We start from the raw sequence: 13,412 nt of genomic DNA, 5'->3' as shown, positions 1-13,412 counted from the left end.
CTTCTTCCAGGGATGGTAGCAAATTTAAATAGAATACTCATACAAGAGTTGGGTCAGGGCAGCCCTTACATGGAGCCTCCTTTCCAGCTTCCCTGCATAGAGACCTCTCATTCTGTTTCCAAAATTAAGACTGTGATAATGAGCTGGAAGTTACCACAAATTAAGACACTCCGAGCTAACACCCAAACAGATGTGATGCTAATGTTTGCAAGTGAAATACCTACAAAAAAATCCCTTTAAGAGATTAAAGAAAGAAGGAGAGGAACAGCCAGTGTTTTCCATATCTGGCCTGATTAAATGAGTGAAGGAAGGGGGTTCTTCGCTAGGATCCTTGCCAAATAGAAGAAGGATATCAGATATGGCAAGGATGAAGGAAGTGGTCGAGAGAATGAATGGTGTAACTCTCAGTGATGGCAGGTGACAGGTCAGATGGGAAACGGTTGAGCGATCGTATTTGCCCTTACAGTTGCTGCCAGGTGGCCACTGGGCCAGGGCAGGCAGTGATAATGTAGTGCTACCATCTCAGCCACAGTGAGGCCACCTCTCCGTGGGGTCCCTAACTCCAGAGTGACCTGCCACCAAGGGGCTTCTCCCTTCATGCGGGTTCCTCAGAAGGCTCCTTGCTCCTAGGAGTCTTTGTACATTGGACCAATGTGTCCAGAGAGCCTACTGTGTGCTGGGCTTATGCTGTTCCTGCCTATGCTAGATGAATAAACTGTGTTTAAGGAGTTCACACTTAAGCACCTCCATTGTTGGCTTAAGCACCTCCATTTACTTTGAATAACGGGAGTTAATTGAACACATTTCATGCTTCCCCACAGCCCTTACCAAGCCTTTGGAGGTTTCAGTCCATTGTTGCTGCCAAATGCAGCCCACCAGGGACAGATACTATGTGTAAAAGAATAGTTTTGTATCCTCTCCATACAGTTGGTTAGGAAATGACATTGAAAGAAGGGAGCTTATGAAATAAAAATAAGATGTTACATGCGGAGAAAGATCTGCATCAGGACACAATTATTTGTTCCTTCAACACAATTATTTGTTCCTTGGACAAATACGAGCGCACACTCACATCTAAGATATTGAGCCAGGCGCTAACTCTGAAACAAGGTGCAGGAAGTTGTTGAAGAGGCACCCAGCTCATTCAGTACTCTCTCATGCAGCATGAAAGAGCAAACTAAAAATATCAGAATGTGACATACTGCGCTGAATAGAATACAGCATAGGTGAGTGGTACAGATAATTTGTGCTGAAATCTTTCCAAGCCATAAAGGGTAAATTCACAGAGGGGAAAGATAGACCTGAGGTTTTGAAAGGTTGTTGAAATTTCCAAAGCAAAAATGGAAGGGAGGCTTATCCTGGGCTGAGGAGGGTAGGCAACGGTGAAGATGGGAAGCACAGCAGGAGTCTGAGCAACCTTGGGAATATTTAGTCCTATCTGGTTTTTGCCCAGCAGGTATGTCCTCAGTTCTCCCTGCCCCCACTCTCAGGGTGGTCCAACCACTACCTTCATCTCTTCTGGGTGGATGCCAGTAGAAGTTCTTTGCTGGATCTCCTGCTTCTACTCTTGCTGCCTATTCCCCCACCAGACCCAGTCTCCACAGAGTGGTCTTATTTAAACATAACTTATCTCATGTCATGCATCCTTAAAAGAGAGGCCCACATACTTCTCAAAATCCTAACTTCCCTCTCTCTCCTGCCTGCTGATTCTGCCTGTGTCTCAATGGGTTTCTTTCTGCTCTTCGCACTGACCATGTTCATACCCCCATGAAAGGTTGTAGACTCAATTTGCCAAGAATGGCCTACCCTGACCCTTTGACTACAGGTTTCTTCTCATTTATCCACTCAGCAGCTAGTTACAGAGTGCTCTTCTGGGGATTCTGTGGTACATTCTGGGGATATAGATTCAGGGAATTTCTGAAATGCCACCTCGTCAAAGGAAGTTTTGGCCACTCTCCATGAAGCAGGTATGTCATTGCCCTTCCCACCATGTTTGTTCCTATCATGATATTTCCTACCAACTGTAATTATTGGGTGCACTTACTTGTTTTTGTGTTTGTTGTCTTCCCTGGTAGAAAGTGATCTCTGTAAAGACAAGCATTAGGTCATATTTTTTGTCTTCAGCCTCTAGCAGGGAACTGGGCACATCAAAGGCCCTTGATAAATAAATGTTTAATGAATGGAGGAGTAATGAGACATGAATTCTGGAGAGGTTGATGAGGACCCTATTTTGGAGAGCAATGCCTTAGGGGAAATCTCAACTATAGTCAGTCATGTGCTCATCTCTCTCTATGTGCTTATGGACAGAGAGAATAAGGCAGAGAAGAGACCTGGTATCCTGGGGCTTATGTTTTAGACCAGTGTTTTCCAGTAGAACTTTCTGTGATGAAGGAAGTTCTTTATATCTGCTCTGTCCAGTATGGTAGCCATTAGCTACACATGGCCATTGAGCTCTTAAACTGTGACTGGTGGGACTAAGGACCTGAACCTTCTGTTTCATTTCATTTTATTTAATTCAAATTTAAATTACCATGTGCATCTAGCTAGTGGTTGCCATATTGCACAGTAGAATTCAAAGCGACAACACAGCTGCCTGATGACATGTACTTCTGTGTCATCTCTCTTCTCTTCTCCTTTCAGGAAGCTCATGAGCATTTGAACTGCTTGGCCAAGTGTAGGATATCTGCAGGGACCAACTCACACAGGGCTCAGCAACTCTCATAGTATGGGTAGGTCTCACTTCTTCTGGAAGACACACAGAAGCCACACAGCCCATTCCCAGTGGACAGACCTCCCTGGCTCTGCTGGAGTTGCCTTTCCACTCTGCCCTGCATCATAACTGCTCTGTAGGCACTGGCTGGACTTTCATAAGGGTTTTGGCTGCGTGGGGCAAGTGAAGTCCTAAAAAGACAATTTTCTAATAAGATTTGTTAATTGGGAGGCACCTGCTCAGTCAGTAGAGCACCTGCCTTGAGCTCAGTTCATGATTCCAGGGTCCTGGGATGGAGTCCTACAACAGGCTCCTTGCTCAGCAGGGAACCTGCTTCTCTCTCTGCCTCTGTTCCTCCCCCTGCTTGTGCTCACTTCCTCTCTGACAAATAAATAAATAAAATCTGAAAAAAAAAATCCTAATTGGTTTGCTTATCACATCTATTAATTATCCTTACAGGTCATTGGTCCTCCTAGAATTTGCTTCCTAAAGCCCATGAAAGCAGGAATGGTTTTCTATAACACATGTCTCCCAAACTCCAGTAACTGAAGGAAGAATGGATCAGGAGTGGTCCAGACAGCCAAAGGCACACAGAGTTATATTCTGCAGGGTTGCATTTCACTAAATGACCAGAGGCCAAGAGCACTGCACAGAGCGATGGAAAAGGCTGGGACCCATAGCGACAATCTCTGGAGGAGGGGGACTCAGTCAGGGGCATTTGGCGGGTGGGGACTCCATAATAAAGCCAAGCACATGTCCTTTCATCATAGAGCCATAATCTCAGACTGGGAAGCACCCTAGATTCCATCTAATCTACCCTGTCACCCCTTAGACGCTTGCTTTTCTGAGTCATCTGGGTAGATAAGATAACAAAATACCCTCCTAGGGAGTCAGCAGCAGATGTTGCCAATATGGCTGCTTCTGCTGAATTTCAAAATGTTGGCGGGTGGGCCACAGAAATATTGGGATTGCAAGGGTACTCCAATGCTCTTCCTGAAGTCTTTGCTTCTTTCAGTCCATCACCTCTTCTCCAGCACTGGGAGGTGAGTATTTGCCCCTAACTGTATCCCAGACTCAGGGCCATGGGCAGGCCTGAAGCCTGAAGCCCAAGACCCCAGTCATGCCTCATGCTGCCACATCAGCATCCTCCCTGGATCACTTTCACTGCTGGGATGCACCCAGACCTTTAAGCTCCAGGAGAGAGCTCATAAATGAGCTGGACCAGCCCTGATTCTCAGATATTCCTACTCACTGATGCACTGCTGCTACTGCTTACCATGCTCCCAGATGGGCTTCTCTGGGAGGCTGGAAGAAGCAAAACCAAAGCTCTGCTTGGCCCAGACATAATCCCTCCAACACAACTCTTAGCAGCACAAGTTCATGCAGAGGACATGAACAAACCAACAGCTATTCATTCTTGTACCATGCTAGAAGTTTTAACGTAATAGGAGTGGAATGCACCTTCCTTAATCCTCCAGAACACTTGGAAGGAGTAGGTTTCTATACTTACAGTCAGGTTTTCAAATCATCGAAATCAGGAACCATACCTAACCTCACCGATACCCACAATATCTGAGCCTCAGTTTCATCATGTATAAAGTAGCAACAATACTGTCTCCATCCTGGGGCTCAGGTGAGGACATGCACACCTTGGCAGAGTGCTAACAGAGGGGAATTATGACTGGTTTTGCTGGTAAGCTTGCCTCTGTTGGCACCCTGGGACTATCTGAAGAATGTAAAAGGCATGGCCCAAGGGTCCCCTTCTTTAGCATGCTTTATCACAAGATTTTGAGAAAAGAAGCTGAAAACAGTAAACACACAATGGACAACCCATACACCGAAATCTAATCACTGCTGTTTCCTAAATTGCTAGACTCCCACTCCTGTGGCTGTCTTCTGTCTGACCCTGTTTGCTGAAATGGGGAAGCCATTTGGATGCGGATTTCTTACTGGTTTCTCTAGTGCATGACATGTGTCCATGGCTCTGGCATTCCCCTAGCCTCACTCAGGCCAATACCTTTAGACCTTCGGAAAGCTCTACTCCCTTTGACCATGCCCTACTTTTCTGATTTTATTCACATCTGCTTCTGGTGTTCCCAGCCACAGTCAAGGAGAAGGCAGAAACCCAAGGTCACGTTTAGGAGATGCTATTCTCATATGTTCTTTCACTCAGTGTCACCTCCCTCCTCCTCATCTCTTTCTGCATTTCAGAGAGGTAGGTCTGGAGAAATGCACTCAGAATCTTTCTCTCCATCTCATCAGTTTATGGGTCTTCCCTTTCTCCAGCCTCCATCATCCCTGCTTATGATAAGCTAAGGATACCCCACTGGATTTTATATTTCATGACAACCATCTTATCCTTGCTATCATCCCCCATTATCTGGCCCCAGAAAGTCAATGGAAATTACTTAGTGAAAATGATAGTTTATTTCCCTGGAAAGGGAGTGCTGAGTGTGTTGGGAATCAACAGCTTATACTCTTCTGAGAGATAAACAGCTTTTGCTGATTGGCCCCGGATGTGGCAAAGCAATTCAGTTGGAGAGCTGGAGGAGATTCCAACTGAGAGCAACAGAATGAAATAATTTGAACAGGGAGTTCCAGAGTAAACCCAGGGGATGTCTGCATGCTGAAGCTTAAAACATGGCATAGTTGAACATTAAGACAATGCTAGGGCATTGCAAACACTCTACATGATTCCTGTTACCTAGAAGGAATAAGATGGATGTCTAACAAATTATTCTTGCTAAGTATCAACGCTAGCAGGAAATTGCCAGTGTTTCAACCAGTCTGCCTTGCCGAGTAAGTTCAACAGCACATAACTAACATTTAATGGGAGATGATATAGTGATAAATTTTGCCTCATCGACTTAGAATTATTATGTCTTAATAATGAAGATCAAATCCCAAGGGACCAAAGCTTCAAGTATAGTCTTAATTATGATAGATAACTAAGAAGACTCTTTTGTTAAATGTACATTTTTTTTTAAATAGAAGGGCAAGTTGTAAAAACAATGGAATCATTACAAAATAAAAGATAAAGCATTGGTCCCACCAATACTTATCACGGTGAGTTCTGTAAGAGCTCCTTCTAATCCCACTACTCTTCTTAGGGACACCTAATGGGGTCCCTTCTATGAGAACTGACCCTTGTATGCAAAGTACATTTCTTCTCAGTCACAGCTGATTAGACCAGGGAGTAAATTTGATCCAGCCTGGGCCAATCAACCTCTCTGAGAGGGTCACTAGTGCAACCTAAGGCAGCGGACTCTGGATTAGGTACCAGGAGAAGCATAGACAGTCAGTCTATAGACAAAAAGAAATTAAGCGTATACAGAAAGGTGATTCCATGCACTGCCAGAGAGATGGAAGGAGTAACTTGTGTTGGTAGCTTTATAGTTCATGGTTTTGGTTCCTTACAAAAGCTGACTACAGCTCTGTCCTGGGATTCTTGAGATATTCCCATATGCTTCTGATGATATTGCCTGAATCTTTACTAATTCAACTGAGTTTTTGTTTCTTCAGAAAAATTTGAGGAATCTTTAAGATTTCCCTTTAATGTCTGTATTAGTTAGGGTATCACTTGTCCTTCTAAGAAACAATCCCCAACATCTCAGGGGATTTCACATATATTCACATAATAAAAATATACTCACGTAATAAAAATATATTCCTTGCACATAACAACAGACGTGGATGCTCAGTGAGTGGCCTTCCACTTGGCTGCCCAGGGCCTCAGGCCCCTTTGTCTCGTGGCTCACCATCTTTTAGGGTCTCCTCTTTAGGATATTTGCTTCCAACTGGCAGACCAAGAAGGAGAAAGTTGTGGAGAATTGTGGAGAAGTTGTTATGGTCAGGCCCACAAAGAGCTTGTATCACTTTTGCCTGGAAGCCAGTCACATGGTCACACCTAGCCTCATGGGATGAAGAAAAAGGACTGTTTTAGATATAATGAAAAGAATAATAATTCAAAATAACAACTACAATAGTAATTATAACAGCTATTGGTTTTTGAGAATTTCCATTTGCTGGCCAAGGCGTTTAATAGTTTTTATCTTACTTTTATCATTGTAATAAAGGTTCACAGCTACTGGTCCAAAATACATGTCTTTATATGACTAGCAGTTGGAACCCAGAACCCAGAGTCATAATCACTGAACAGGACCGAATACCAAAGTTAACTGTATGTGGGAAACAAGAAGCCTAAGCTAGCTTCCTTAAGGGTAACAGACCACATGGAGAAGGGGCCTTGCTAACAGCCAGAGCCAACCCCCAGGCATGTGAATAAGGAAATATTGGACCACCCGATACCACCAAGCTGCCAGTTGACTATTGTCACATGGCTGAGCCCAGGGGAGACAGGCAGGAGAATTTACTGTCTGAAACCTTCTCAAACACCCAACATACAGAATTGTGAGCCAATAAATGATTGTTGTTTTCAGTCTTAAAAGGAAAAATAAATATATATATATATATATATATAAAAATATAGGTATATGTTCATTATTTTATTAAAGTAATTATTTTATTATATTTATAATATATAACATATATTAGCTATATATTATGTAGTACATATACACTATATATTAATAATATCTACACTATATATTAATAATATCAGTAGTATATTAATATAAAATAAATTATTATATATAACATTATATATTATATATCTCACACTTCCTATGTGTTACAACATTTGATTTTTACAACATTAATTCTTCACCTTCTTAAAGCATTTAGTCTTAATGTTTTGACTCAGCATATAAAATCCTTTTCATTCAAGCTCCAATGTACATTTCTCTCTGGGGAGCAGTTGACTAGATTGAGACCTTTTCTTTAATCAGGCTATCTGACCTCACCCACCATGTAAATGTGGATGCTTTGGCTAGAATTTTGTCACTAAAAGATCCAAGCTTTCAAAACTGAGTCATTTGACAAGCTCCTAAATTTTAACAACTCTTATACTCCATAGTAGAACTAATGCCTCTTCAAAAAATAAAAATAAAAAATGCAAGTCAAATAAATGCATTGTTGAGCTCTAACTGAAAAACTGTGAATTCAGGTGGTGTTTTGAGACATATATGCATTTGTTCATGTTTAAACTAAAGGTAGTAATTTTAATCCTTAAAAACAGATGAAAGAAAATAATATATTTCATATTCTTAGCACATTGTACCAACAGAGAAGGGCCAGATTAACACAGGATGAGGGCCATGTAAAAAGGACACAGGTATCAGTTTGAATGAATTCCTGATGGCCAAAGTTGGAACAGTTTGAACAAGAAAAATATCACAAAGAATTGGATTATAACCCAAAGTATAAGAAAATATCCATGAGTCCATGCTAATATAAATAAATAATTGAATAAGTAAATTTTATTTTAAAGAATTATTTATTTGAGAAAGAAAAAGAAACTGAGCAGGAGAAGAGCAGAGGGAGAGGGATAAACAGACTCAGTGCAGAGCACAGAACAGGACTTGGGGGCTGGATCCCACGACCCTGAGATCATGACCCAAGTGGAAATCAAGAGCCTGATACTCAATTGACTGAGCCACTCAGGACCTCGATTAAGTAAATTTTTAAAAATGAAGAAGGAGCGATAAATCTTCCTTAGAGAATTCCAAATCCTATACATAGACATTCCCGCTCCTGGAGGTAGAGCCTAATTGCTCCTTCCCTCCTGAGTGTTGGCTAAGCTTAGTGAATTGTTTCTGAAGAGGAGATTATGGGAAAGTGAGGAGAAGTGACCTCATGGTGAAGAAATCTGCATACCTCACTGTGGTCAGGGGATCAAGGTGAGTAGGCCGATGGTAATTCAAATTGAGAGCAGATATCCCAGACATGGTACAATGCGAAGTGCACTTCATCTCTGATATTCTTCCCCAAGACCCATAACCCCAGTCTAGCTATAAGAAAAACATCAGACAAACCAAGAACAGGGAAATTCTACAAAACACCTGACCCGTAGTCCTTAAAACTGTCAAGGTCATGAACAATTTGAGAAAGTAACAGACCAGAGGAGACTAAGGAAAGTTGATGACCAAATGTAATGTGAGGAGGGATCCTGGAACAGAAAGAGAATGTTGGGGGGAAGACTAGTGAAATCTGAATAAAATGTAGGATTCGGCTCAAAGGAATGTACCAATGTCGGGTTCTTAATTGTACCCAATATCTGGTGGTTTGTAAGATGTTCTCTGTTAGGGAAATTTGGGTGAGGGGTGTATTCCAATTCTCTCTACTATCGTTGCAACTTTTCTGTAAATCTAAAACTATTCTAAATTAAAAAGTTTATTTTTTAAAAAGCAGGCTCTCATGGTCATTAACAAGCAGAGTGGGCCATTTGAATGCTGTGGGATAATCTAAATTGACATAGTTTAATGGTTTTCTTCTGTCTGATTCTGTTACTCTCGGCCTGTCATTGCATATGGGGAATGGTGGATTATTCCGTTATTGGGCCATTTGTGCAATTGCATAACTTGAAATTATTTGCAATATCACTTTGGAAGCACTTATATTTGAGTGATCTGTGCTTGAAATTAATATTTATAGCTTCTGCAAATCTCCATGTTGCATATAAAAGGATTCTGCTGGATTTTTTTTAGATGGTTTGTTTCCTTCTAAGTGAGGTGGTGAATATTTCCAACTTTCACCTAGGATGACCTGAGAATATGTAATAAAAAAAAATGTAATTTAGATGATAAATGAAACCTAACTTTATGTTCATGGATTATTTATTTTTTTAACACTATGATCCATTTTATTTAAGAATAAGAGCACGGTATATCTCTATATGTTTTTTGATACTGATAAATACTTAGTTTTAATGATTTGTAAAGCAATTTATTGATAATCCATGATAACATGATTATGAGTCCAGCAAGTTGAATCCCACTTTTTCTGGTTACCTGTTTCTTAAAAACTTGGTCCCATAAATTGAAAACTCATAGATCTTCAGTATTATAAATAATATTTAGTGTACTTCTTAAGTAATTGCATTAAGTGATGGCAATGATTTTCTTATTTGTAATACAGGAATTCAAAACAAAATATAAAGCTTCTGCAAGGTTATTTCATGGACTTTGGGATTCTTCAAGGTCTGATCGGGTTGATAGGATGAAGAGTAATATTCAGTACTGCCTGAATACAATCATCGTACAGATTTTCAGATCCAGAGAAAGCTTTACCAATTTACCAGGATAGAATGTAAACTAAGCTTATTTCTGCTTTACTCTCAGTATATTAGGATTCTCAAGAGAAACAGAACTAATAGCTATGTGTATATATGAAGAGATTTATTATAAGGAATTGGCCCATGTGATTATGAATGCTGGAGAGCCCAAAATCAGGACAGGCCAGCAGGGAGAACCGATATTCCAGACTGAGTCCAAAGACATTTTGCTATACCAACAGGAATAAACCATGTTTCAGATAAGTTCTGAAGGCAGTGTGCTGGAGAATTCACTCTTGTTTAGGGGAAGCTGGTCTTGGTCTATTCAGGCCTTCACCTGATTTGATGAAGTCCACCGAGATAAACTGCTTACCCAAATCTATGAATTTAAATGTTAAAGTCTCCAAAATACCCTCACAAAAACACCCAAAATAATGCTTGATCAATTATCTGGGCACTCTGTGGTCCATCCAAGGTGGCACATAAAATGAAACATCTCACTTAGGATCCCTTTATAAATTTGGAGTGATAAAACAAGGGACCACTAAGTTGCGCTTGGTCCTGCTAGATCTGCTCTGTTCCATGAAATCCTCACTTCAACATATTAATATAGGTTTCTTATCTTATTTCATAGATGAGTAAACAGAACCTCAGAGTTACTTGCCCATAGACCACACAACTAAGAATTGGTTGAGCTCTGAATTGGACCCAGATTCATTTGTTTCCAAAGTCTACACTATTTCCTGATGGGTGAATTGCTTTCACTGTGCTTCTTAGTGGCCCACGTGTCTTAGATCCCAGCACTTGCCCAGAGTGTCAACAGGATCCTTGGTTTCTTTTATCTCTTAATGGACTGCCCAGGTTGAGAGTGAGTTGAGGAAGTGGGACAGGCTGTCAGAGAAATCCTGACCTTTACCCAGCACATGAGATGACACTAGGCTTTGATCAAGATCATTCTCTTCTCCTAAAGAATTGCTTGAAAATGATCTCAATATCTCAGTTGTCAAGGCTTTTCATTGTTATGTGTTTATTTTTATTTGTTTTATTCAGTTCTATTGACCATTTATTATTATCGGCTCTCGTTAAATCCTGGGGATCCAAATTATCTTCAAATAATTTCTTTCTTGAAAATGCACATGAATTATATTTATCAAAATGGAAAATTCAGCCCTTGTAGCTAAAAAAAAAAAAAATCTGGAACAAATTTTTAACCCCCGCCATGTTAGTTAGGATGAGTACTTCTGGTGGCCACACAGAAAACCCCCCAAATACCACTGGCTTAATGGAAAACGTTCATGTCCTGTCATGAACATGAACTGTCATGAAATTCAAAATTCAACATGGGTCTTTAGTAGCTGCAGACTTAGGAATCCAGCTCCTTTCAGCTTGTAAACCGACATCTTCCCACTGTGGCTTTGTGAGGTCAGAATAAGGGTCCCAAAAGATGTCCACACTTTAATCCTAGAACCTGTGCATATTACCTTGTACAGAAAAATGGATTTGGTATATGTTATTGAAGTTACAATCAGTGAGATGGGCTCACCCTGGATTGTCTGGCTGGACCTGATCTAATCATATTAATCCTTAAGAGGATTCATCTCCCAACTGAATTAGAGAGAAATACAACCACAGGAAAAGGGTCAGAGACAGGTGTGGAAAGCACTTGACCTACCATGGCTAGCTTTAAAGATGGATGAAGGGTCCACAAGCCAAGGAATGCAGGAGTCCTCCAGAAGCTGAAAAACCCAAGGAACCAGATTCTCCCCTGGTAACTCCCGAAGGAATTCAGCCCTGTCAACACCTTAATTTTAGCTCACTGAGACCTATGTTGACCTTCTGAGATCTAGAACGGAAAATAAATTTGTATTAAGATACCAATTTGTTGGAGCAGCAGTAGAAAAGTAATATAGCTTCTGAGCTTCTCTGGCAGGGAAATTAGGGATGGAGGTGGCACATAGAATTTTCAGTTCCCCAGAACACACGGTTTCACCTTTCCTTTTGCCATGCTTTGAAGAGCTCAGCCACTTCAAGTGAAAGTTGGTTCCAGGGAAATATGGAGGAACCAAGGATATTTGGAGAGCACCAATTGTCTTTGCCAAAAGCACCTAACACCGTTTTTGGCACCTGACAGAAACACATTAATACCAAGTACAAGAGTCAACAGCTATACAATGGATTTATCTCAATTGCCTAAATGTGCTCAGAGGAGCTTATCTCCTTTAGAGATAGCACACACATAGCAGGTAGACAACTCCTCTTTGGGTATGCATTTTTTTTTTCTTCTACCCCAGATCTGGATTAACTATGGAAGAAATGCATAAATCTCAAGCACTGTTTTGTGGTCCCAAATAGTTCTCATCTTCTTTAGCAGAATGTAAACTATCCATTATTCAAACACAATAATTTAGGTAAATGATGATTCCAGAGTGTGATTATTTGAAGCATCTATGTATCTATGCTGCTGGTTAGACCTGGTCCAACAGAGAGTTGCTAATTGGTTGTACAATTGAATTTCCTTGAAATTGACTTTGCATTCAGTAAAATGGGAAAATAAAAATATAATTGCCTTAATGGATTAGATTAAATAAGTCCACTTGAAAGTTTCAAAGGGAGGTATAAGAATCCACTTTAAAACAAAATCTTCTAGCATCTAGGAGCAACTCCTATAGACTCTCATCTGTTGTAACTAAAGGTTCTAGGTCTAGTTATGCAAGCATTTACCAGTTGCTATTTGTTGTTATTCATTTCTTTTAAACAAAAGTTTTAGGTAAATATTTTTTAATTAACTTATTTATTTACTATTTTTAGAATTTATTTTATTTATTAATTCATATTAATTAATATAAGCAATATAAAATATTATATAATATATAAATATAGAATTAATATAGAATTAATTAATATTGATTTATTTTATAAATTAGAATTTATAAATTTTTTTAGAATTTAGAATTTAGTTGCATATAACACCCAGTGCTCATTTCATCATGTGCCCTCCTTAATTCCCACTACCCAGTTACCCCATACCTCCACCCTCGCCCCCTGCAGCAACACTCTGTTTTTCTTTTTACAGTTAAGAGTCTCCTATGGTTTGCTGTTATTCATTTCAAAACATTGAGTGACGAAAGAGCACTCTATATTAGCAAGTTAAAATCAGTTTCTTCTCTTATATTTTAAATTAGTAAGCTTTACATTTTTCAGCTTTCTATCTCAAAAGCTTTATTATATCATTTAATATTTCTCTTCACTTAACTCTATAAACTTTTTGTATCTATGTTGGAAGTTGGCCAATGCAATATCTGATTTGTGTTCATTTTGTAGAATCCGCTCCTGTTATACTTTGAAATATTGATTTGTTCATCGTTCCAAATTTAAAATCTGTAATGTACCAGTTTGTCTCTGGTGCTTAAACATGTCCCAGGATATTTGCTAAAGATAAAAATAAGATCCTGTCATTAAGTAAAATTTAGTAACAGATCAGGTTTTTTGGAACCTGAAGCTTAAATTGCTAAAGGGCATCATTATTATTTC

The sequence above is a fragment of the Mustela erminea genome, chromosome 1 (assembly GCF_009829155.1).
Source record: "Mustela erminea isolate mMusErm1 chromosome 1, mMusErm1.Pri, whole genome shotgun sequence".
Lineage (NCBI taxonomy): Eukaryota > Metazoa > Chordata > Mammalia > Carnivora > Mustelidae > Mustela > Mustela erminea.
This window is presented reverse-complemented; position numbering follows the sequence as displayed.